Here is a 9,711-nt window from a genome sequence, read left to right as displayed (position 1 = left end):
AGCTCATCTGGAAAATGGGGATGAAGACTGGGAGCCTCCCGTGGGCCAACCTGATGACCCTGCATCTCCCCCGAGCGCTTAGTACAGCGGTCTGCACAGAGTAAGCGCTTCACAAATACCAACATGATGATTATTATGAATTCCTGCCAACAGCAGGCTCACAGTCTAGAAGGGCGGAGGGAGAGACGGACAACAAAAGAAGGCGGAGCGCTTACTACGCACTAGACACTGTACTGGACGCTGGGGTGGATCCAGGCCAGAGGGATTGGACGCAGTCCCCGCCCTGCTTGGGACTCTCCATCCCCCTTTTCCAGAGGAGGCAACTGAGGCCCAGCCAAGTCAAGCGACGGGTCCAAGGTCACACTGCTAGGGCGGAGGCGGGATTGGAACCCAGGACCTGTGACTCCCCGACCCGGGCCCCGCCGCTTCTCCTAGAGAAGCAGCGTGGCTCAGTGGAAAGAGCACGGGCTTTGGAGTCAGAGGTCATGGGTTCGAATCCCTGCTCGGCCACTTGTCAGCTGTGTGACATTGGGCGAGTCACTTAACTTCTCGGTGCCTCAGTTACCTCATCTGCAAAATGGGGATTAAGACTGAGAGCCCCAAGTGGGACAACCTGATTCCCCTGTGTCTACCCCAGCGCTTAGAACAGTGCTCGGCACATAGTAAGCGCTTAACAAATACCAACATTATTATTATTATTATTATTACGGAGCCGTCTGTTCTGCATCCGTTTGAGGCCGGAGCATCCTCTCCCAAGCGTTCAGCGCAGGGCTCAGCGCCCGGTGAATTTGGAGGCAGGGCCCCCCACGCATGGCACGTGCTTCAGTCGTATCTGTGGTATTTATTGAGCGCTTGCTACGTGCAAAGCACTGTTCTAACCGCTTGGGAGAGAATAAAATAACAGATAGACACAATTCGTTGGCGGGTTTTCTTCCCAGGCACTTTTCCTGTTGCGCTCCTTGCAGCAGCACGACAGGGGGGAGGGGGTCGTTGATTTTATTCATTCAGCCGTACTTATTGTGCGCCTACTCTGTGCCGAGCACTGTACTATGAGCTTGGGAGAGCCCAAAAGGCCCCACCCTGCAATCTCCCCGCCCCCTCAGGGCTCCATCGTTGGTTCATTCCGTCGCATTTATTGAGCGCTTACTGTATGCAGAGCACTGTACTAAGCGCTTGGGCGAGCACACTATAGCAACAGACAGATGAGAAGCAGCATGGCTTAGTGGCAAGAGCTCAGGTTTGGAAGTCAGAGGTCTTGGGTTCGAATCCCAGCTCCGCCACTTGTCAGCTGTGTGACCTGTGAGCCACTAAACGTCTCTGGACCTCAGTTCCCTCATCTGCAAAATGGGGGTGAAGCCTGTGAGCCCCCCCCCCCCCCCGTGGGACAACCTGCTGACCTTGTATCGACCTCAGCGCTTAGAACAGTGCTTGGCGCATAGTAAGCGCTTAACAAATACCCTTATTATGCTTATTATCCTCACCCACAAGGAGCTCCTCGGTCCCCAGCTACTTTTTGGAGAGGAAAAATTGCAAATCTCCTCTCCGGGGTGGGCCCGACACCGGTTGGTAAATCCCGGACCTCGGTGGCAGGTGACGGCCCCTTTCTGCAAGGTGCTTTCTCCCGCCGGCTTGGCCTTCTCCCGCTTCAAAAACCAGCTTAATTCCGCCGGTCCTATTTACTGAGCGCTTACGGGGTGCAGAGGACCGTGTGTGCCGTCAGAGCTCCCGCGCCGGCCCGCAAGGCCCGGTTTTGGGGGCTCCCGTCTCGCAGGCGGCGCAACTGGAGCCCCAACCGTCCAGATGAACTTGGAACCCGGATCTCCTGGGTTTCTTATCCAGGTCCCTTTCCGGTGGGCCGGGACGTGGCCCTCTCCTTGTGTGTTTGTGTACGGGGACGGGGATCTGCCTAGCACCCGTTACCTTGGAACCCGCACGTGTTTCTCAGAGCTGCGCTTGGAGCCCGGTTGTGGGAGGGGGAAAAAGGAGGGGGAACTGGGCAAGTTCTGCCTTTCCCTCAAACCCCTTTTTCACCGCTTTCCCTCCAACTTCAAGAACACTCGGTTCGGTCGCATTTATCGAGCGCTCGCTGTGTGCAGAGCAGTCTACTAAGCGCTTGGAAAATACAGTTCGGCCACAGATGCAGTCCCTACCCAACAACGGGCTCGCAGTCTAGAAAGGGGGAGACAGGCCACGAAATTAGCAGACAGGAATCAGTAGCATAGATGGGCGTTAATGAATTAAAATCCAAATTCTTTTATTCCTTTGCTCTTCCCAACTGGGAGCCCCTGAACCTCAAACCTGTTCCACCTCTTTCCCCCCCCAAACTTCGGATCCTGGTGGGATCATTAAGGCGAGCGAAGTCCAAATATTTTTATTCCTTTTCTCTTCCCAAGTGTAACTGGAAGCTCCTGAACCTCAAACCTCCGTTCCACCCCTTTCCCCCCGACTTCGGATGCTGGTGGGATAGTTAAGTGCTTAGAACAGTGCTTGGCACATGGGAAGCGCTTAACAAATACCATCAGTATTATTATTAAGGTGGGCAAAGTCCAAATTCTTTTATTCCTTTATTAATAGTAATAACTGGTATTTGCCAAGCGCTTAGTATGTGCCAAGCACTGTTCTAAGCGCTAGGATCGATCCGAGGTCATCGGGTTGTCTCCACGTGGGGCTCACGGTCGTCATCCCCATGTTAGAGATGAGGTGACTGAGGCCCAGAGAAGTGAAGTGACTTACCCACAGTCACACAGCTGATCAGTGGCGGAGGCGGGATTAGAACCCACGACCTGCAACTCCCAAGCCCGGGCTCTTGCCATTGAGCCTTGCCGCTTTACTCTTCCTAGGTGTCCAGGCGAGCTCCTTGCAGGCGGGGAATGTCACTACTTATGCTTGTATTATACTTTCCCAAGCGCTTAGCACAGTAAGCGCTCAATAAATACGCTCGAATGAATATCTGTGGCCGAACTGTAACTTCCAAGCGCTTCGTCCAATGCTCTGCGCACAGTAGGCGCTCGGTAAACATGATGGGATGAATACAAACGCTCGAGCGAGCGGCCGAATAATACGCTCACTACGTGGGGCGAGGGGAAATGGGTTTGTCTCTCTCCTGAATAAAATCCTTATTTATTTTATTTATTTTCTTTTGGCTGCCCGGAGCAAAGTGATCTCCTAGCAGCTGAGGAGAAATGTTGGTAGCAACGAGGGGCCGCTTCTCCTCTCTGGAACGAGGCTGCAGGTGGCCAAATGAATTATTTATTCCTGCAGGAATTGTGGCGCCGTCGGAGAGTGATTCAGCAAGGCCGGGGTTGGGATTGAAGGGGTTTCCCCAGGCGGGGGGAAAGACGGGCTCTGAAAAGGGGGGCGGGGCGGGGGTCGCCCCCGGGGTCCTCGGGAACAACCCCCTTTTCCCCTTTTCCCATTTTTCCCAGCCTCAGCCGGAAGCGCAGTGCGCAAGCGAGGGCATCCCGGGGCTGCGGTGCGGCTTTGAACTCCGCAGAGACCGAATGGCTCCCTCCCGATCCCCCGGGTGAGGGGCCGGGGTGGGCAAGGGGGCGTGGAACTCATTCATAATGATGGTATTTGTTAAGTGCTTACTATGTGCAAAGCGCTGTTCTAAGCGCTGGGATTGACACGAGGTCATCAGTTGGTCCCCCGTGGGGCTCGCAGTCTTCATCCCCATTTTCCAGATGAGGTGACCGAGGCACCGCCAAGTGACTTGCCCAAAGTCACCCAGCTGCCAAGTGGCGGAGTCGGGATTAGAACCCACGACCTCCGACTCCCAAGCCCGGGCTCTTCCCACTGAGCCGCGCTGCTTCTCGCGCTCATTCACTCAGTCGTATTTATTGAGCGCTCCCTGTGTGCAAAGCACTGGACTAGGCGCTCGGGAGAGGACGCTTATAGCAACAGACACAGTCCTCTGTGAGAAGCAGCGTGGCTTAGTGGAAAGAGCCGGGGGTTGGGAGTCCGAGGGACCTGGGTTCTAATCCCGGCTTCCACGCTTGCCTGCTGTGTGTGACCTCGGGCGAGTCCCTTCTCCGGGCCTCGGTTCCCTCATCTGTAAAATGAGGATTGAGCCGGAGAGCCCCAGGCGGGACAGGGGCCGGGTCCAACCCCATCCGCCGGGACCCACCCCAGCGCTTAGTACAGTGCCCGGCACATAGTGAACCCTTAAGAAATGCCACCTCAAACTCACACACTCTCTGTCTCTATCAAGCGCGCGCTTTATCTCTCCGCTCAGAAGCCGCCAACAACCCCGCAGAAGGCAAAATGACGGGGCGGAAGTTTCCGACGCAGACCTCGGGGCCAGCCGGGTTTCTTGTTTTTTGAAATGCAGGTCGGTCATCCGGGAGTTAGTCGGGGCGCCAAAACCAGAGCGGGGAGGAAACCCCCTTCCTCCTGGGGGTTTGGCGTTTTCCTCTCGGGCGGCGCCCGGTCACCCCGAGCCGAGGGCTCCGGTCCGGGCCCCGGCGGCCTCCACCCCGTCGCCCTGGCGGGAAGCCAGGCCGTTGACCCGCTGCCAGGGGAAGCCCCGGCCCCGGCTGTGTTTACTACACTCCAAGAGGGCCCCGGAGACCGGGGCGAGGGAAGGGGGACGTCCCTCTGGCTCCCAACGCCCGGCGGGCCGGACCACGGCCCGGCCCGGACGACGCCCCGGAGGAGCCTCCCCTCCGAGACCGGCCCCGGGAAACTTCGCTCCGGGCAGCCGGAGGGAGGAGAGGAGCGGGAGTGGTAGCCTGCCTCCCCCTTCCTCCCCCTCCCTGAGTAGGCGGAGGAATAATAATCCTAACTGTGGTATTTGCTAAGCGCTTCCCCCGTGCCGGGCACCGTACTGAGCGCTGGGGTGGGTACGAGCAAATCGGGAGGGGGAGGACACGGTCCCCGTCCCCCGTGGGGCTCCCCCTCTTGTTTAGGGATGAGGTCACTGAGGCACAGAGGAGCAAAGTGACTCGCCCGAGGTCACACGGCAGACGAGTGGCAGAGTCAGGATTAGAACCCATGACCTTCCACCCCCCCACCCCCCCACCCCAGCTCGGGCTTTGTCCCCTGTAGACTGTGAGCGTGTTGTGAGCAGGGAATGTCACTGTTGATTGTTGTGTTGTACTTTCCCAAGCGTTCAGTACAGTGTTCTGCACACAGTAAGCGCTTAATAAATACGATTGAATGAATAAATGAGTGAATGAATGAATGCACCACACCAAGCCGGAAGCTGAGGGGGATTTTTGTGACCTTGTGACCTCTCCTGAGCCTGCTCTGCCCCCACCTTGCCAGCCACTGGTCTCTGGCCTGGGGACCCCCTCCACACCCCACCCCACCGTACCATCAGAGAGCGCCCGGGTCTGGGAGTCAGAAGGTCCTGGGTTCTAATCCCGGCTCCGCCACTTGTCTGCTGTGTGACCGTGGGTAAGTGACTTCACTTCTCTGGGCCTCAGTTACCTCATCTGGAAAGCGGGGATCGAGACTGTGAGCCCCAGGTGGGACAGGGACTCTGTCCAGCCCGATTTGCTTGTACCTCCCCCAAGGCTTAGTACAGTGACTGACACATAATAAGTGCTCAATTTTTCCAGCACTTAGAACAGTGCTTGGCACATAGTGAGCGCTTAACAAATACCGTAATTATTATTATTATTACTACTATTACAGTTCCTGGCACATAGTAAGCGCTTAAGAAGCGGCGCTCAGTGGAAAGAGCCCAGGCTTGGGCGTCAGAGGTCATGGGTTCGAATCCCTGCTCCGCCACTTGTCGGCTGTGTGACTTTGGGCAAGTCACTTCACTTCTCTGGGCCTCAGTTACCTCATCTGGAAAATGGAGATGAAGACTGGGAGCCTCACGGGGGACAACCTGATCACCTTGTATCCCCGAGCGCTTGGAACAGTGCTTTGCACATAGTAAGCGCTTAACAAATACCATAATTATTATTATTAAGAAATAGCAGAATGATTATTGTGTTGATGATGTGCTGCCCTCTAGTGGTCAATAGGGGCAAGGCCTGGGGCCGGCAGCGTTCATTCATTCAATCCTATTTATTGAGCGCCTACTGTGTGCCAAGCATTCATTCATTCATTCAATAGTATTTATTGAGCGCTTACTATGTGCACTGTTTTAAGCGCTTGGAATGTACAAATCGGTAACAGAGACAGTCCCTGCCCTTTGACGGGCTTACAGTCTAATCGGGGGAGACAGACAAGACCAATGGCAATAAATAGAATCGAGGGGAAGAACATCTCATTAAAACAATAGCGAATAAATAGAATCAGGGTGATGTACATCTCATTAACAAAATAAATAGGGTGATGAAGATATATACAGATGAGCGGATGAGCACAGTGCCGAGGGGAAGGGACTGGAGAGGGGGAGGAGCAGAGGGAAAGGGGGGAGAAGAGGGTTTAGCTGCGGAGAGGTGGGGGGGTGGGGGGTAGAGGGAGCAGAGGAAAAAGGGGAGCTCAGTCTGGGAAGGCCTCTTGGAGGAGGTGAGCTTTAAGTAGGGTTTTGAAGAGGGGAAGAGAGTTTGGTGGAGGTGAGGAGGGAGGGCGTTTCAGGACCGCGGGAGGACGTGGCCCTGGGGTCGATGGCGGGATGGGCGAGAACGGGGGACGGCGAGGAGGAGCAGAGCGTGCGGGGTGGGCGGTGGAAAGAGAGAAGGGAGGAGAGGTAGGAAGGAGCGAGGCGATGGAGATCCTCGAAGCCTAGAGTGAGAAGTTTTTGTTTTGTGTGAAGGTCGACAGGCAACCACTGGAGGTTTTTAAGAAGGGGAGTGACAGGCCCAGAGCATTTCTGCAGGAAGATGAGCCGGGCAGCGGAGTGAAGAATAGACCTGAGCGGGGAGAGAGAGGAGGAAGGGAGATCAGAGAGAAGGCTGACACAGTAATCTAGCCGGGATATTACAAGAACCCGTAGCAGTAAGATAGCCGTTTGGGTGGGAGAGGAAAGGGTGGATCTTGGCGATATTATAAAGGTGAGACCGGCAGGTTTAGGTGACGGATCGGATGTGTGGGGTGAACGAGAGAGCCGAGTCAAAGATGACACCGAGGTCGCGGGCCCGAGAGACGGGAAGGACGGTCGGGCCATCCACGGTGATAGGGAAGTCTGGGAGAGGACCGGGCTTGGGAGGGAAGATGAGGAGCTCAGTTTTGATCATGTTGAGTTTTAGGTGGCAGGCGGACATCCAGGTAGAGACGTCCTGGAGGCTCCCGGCCCGGCCTGGCCCGGATGGCAGCCTCGGTCGCTTCCTCCTGCAAGAGGATGGAAGGGTGGGAAAACCGGGGTCGAGCGGGGCAGGCAGGAGGGGCAGGAAGACCTAAGACCCAGTGCAGTTCAGTGGCAAGAGCCTGAGCTTGGGAATCAGGGGTCATGGGTTCTAATCCCAGCTCTGCCACTTGTCAGCTGTGTGACTTTGGGCGAGTCACTTAACTTCTCTGTGCCTGTTACCTCATCTGTAAAATGGAGATGAAGACTGTGAGCCCCACGTGGGACAACCTGATGAACCTGTGTCTATCCCAGCGCTTAGAACAGTGCTCGGGACATAGCATAAACGCTTAACAAATACCATCATCATCATTATTATTATTACAATCTGATGGGATATAGTTCCTGCCCCTCATGGGATTTATGGTCCAAAGGGGAGGGAGAACAGGTATTTTATCCCCATTTTACGGAGGAGGAAACTGCGGCACAAGAGGTTAAGTGACTTGTCCAAGGTCACACAGCTAAGGCTGGAAATGGGTGCCCTGCTGCGGAGGCCTGGGTTTTTCCACGCGTGCGCGGTTCCCGCCCGGCGGCCGCGCATGCGCAGCTCTCGCCCGGCTCTAGGGCCCGCGTGTGCGCAGGTGGCTCCTGGCGGCCGCGCATGCGCAGCTCTCGCCCGGCTCTAGAGCCCGCGCACGCGCAGGTGGCCCCCGGCTGCCGCGCGTGCGCAGCTCCCACCCGGCCCCGGTGTCCGCGCCTGCGCAGCTCCCGCCCGGCTCCCGGGAGCCCGCGCCTGCGCAGTTGTGGACGTCGGTGGCCTGGGCGGGTGGCGAGTGTCCCGGGTGAGCGTGGGGTCCGCGGCCCTGGGCGCACTGCGGGCACCCCCCACTCACTCACCCACATTCATTCCATCGTATGGATTGAGCGCTTACTGTGTGCACAGCACTGGGCTAAGCGCTTGGGAAAATACAACGCAACAATGCAGGCGGTGCCGCGGCGCGCCGCTAGGGGGCGCTGCGGGCTCAAGCCGTCACCCCTTCATTCAGCCCTTACTAATCATCATCGTCATCATAGTAATGTTGGTATTTGTTAAGCGCTTACTATGTGCAGAGCACTGTTCTAAACGCTGGGGTAGATGCAGGGAAATCAGCTTGTCCCTCGAGGGGCTCACTTTTTTTTAATCCCCATTTTTACAGCTGAGGTAACCGAGGCCCAGAGAAGTGAAGTGACTTGCCCAGGGTCACACAGCAGACAAGTGGCGGAGCCAAGATTAGAATCCACATCCTCTGACTCCCAAGCCCGTGCTCTTTCCACTAAGCCACTATGCTTCTCTATTATAATACTGATGGTATTTATTTAGCACTTACAATGTGCCAAGCGCTGTTCTAAGCACTGGGGTAGATACAAGGCCATCGGGTTGTCCCACGTGGGGCTCAACGTCTTCATCCCCATTTTCCAGATGAGGCCACTGAGGCCCAGAGACGTGAAGTGACTTGCCCAAGGCCACCCAACAGACGAGCGGCGGAACGGGGATTAGAACCCGTGACCTCCTGACTCCCAAGGCCGGGCTCTTTCCCTTGAGCCAGGCTGCCCCTCCTGTGTGCAGAACACTTGGATAACGAGTAATAATAAATCATCATCACTGTGGTATTTCTTAGGCGTTCACTATGTGCCGGGCACCGTACTAAGCCCTGGGGTAGAGGCCTTGGGACTGGCACTGAGGCCTTGGGTGGGGGCCGAGGAGGAAGGAGGCCCCGACAGGTCCTTCCTTCCTGCTTCCTACTCCTCAGGGGCAGGGCAGGGCAGGGCCGGGCAGGGCAGGAGAACAAGGCCTCATTGTGTGTCTGAGGGGCAGTGCCACAGCCAAGGGGAGGCCAGTGCCAGGACCAGGCCAGTGCCAGTGCCAGGGGAGGCCAGAGCCAGGAGGAGGCCAGGCCCGGTGTCAGAGCCAGGAGGAGGACAGTGCCAGGGGAGGCCAGGCCCAGTGCCAGAGCCGGGGGAGGCCAGTGCCAGGGGAGGCCAGAGCCAGGAGGAGGCCAGTGCTAGGGGAGGCCAGGCCCAGTGCCAGGGGAGGCCAGATCCAGGAGGAAGCCAGTCCAGTGTCAGAGCCAGGAGGAGGACAGTGCCAGGGGAGGCCAGGCCCAGTGCCAGGGGAGGCCAGAACCAGGAGGAAGCCAGTCCCAATGTCAGAGCCAGGAGGAGGACAGTGCCAGGGGCGGCCAGGCCCAGTGCCAGGGGAGGCCATGGCCAGGCCAGGGAAGGCCAGTGCCAGGGGAGGCCAGAGCCAGGAGGAGGACAGTGCCAGGGGAGGCCAGGCCCAGTGCCAGAGCCAGGGGGAGGCCAGTGCCAGGGGAGGCCAGAGCCAGGAGGAGGCCAGTGCCAGGGGAGGCCAGGCCCAGTGCCAGGGGAGGCCAGAGCCAGGAGGAAGCCAGTCCCAATGTCAGAGCCAGGAGGAGGACAGTGCCAGGGGCAGCCAGGCCCAGTGCCAGGGGAGGCCATGGCCAGGCCAGGGAAGGCCAGTGCCAGGGGAG

This window comes from Ornithorhynchus anatinus, chromosome X4 (genome assembly GCF_004115215.2).
Source record: "Ornithorhynchus anatinus isolate Pmale09 chromosome X4, mOrnAna1.pri.v4, whole genome shotgun sequence".
In the NCBI taxonomy this organism is placed as follows: Eukaryota; Metazoa; Chordata; class Mammalia; order Monotremata; family Ornithorhynchidae; genus Ornithorhynchus; species Ornithorhynchus anatinus.
Note: the sequence above shows the minus strand (reverse complement) of the source record.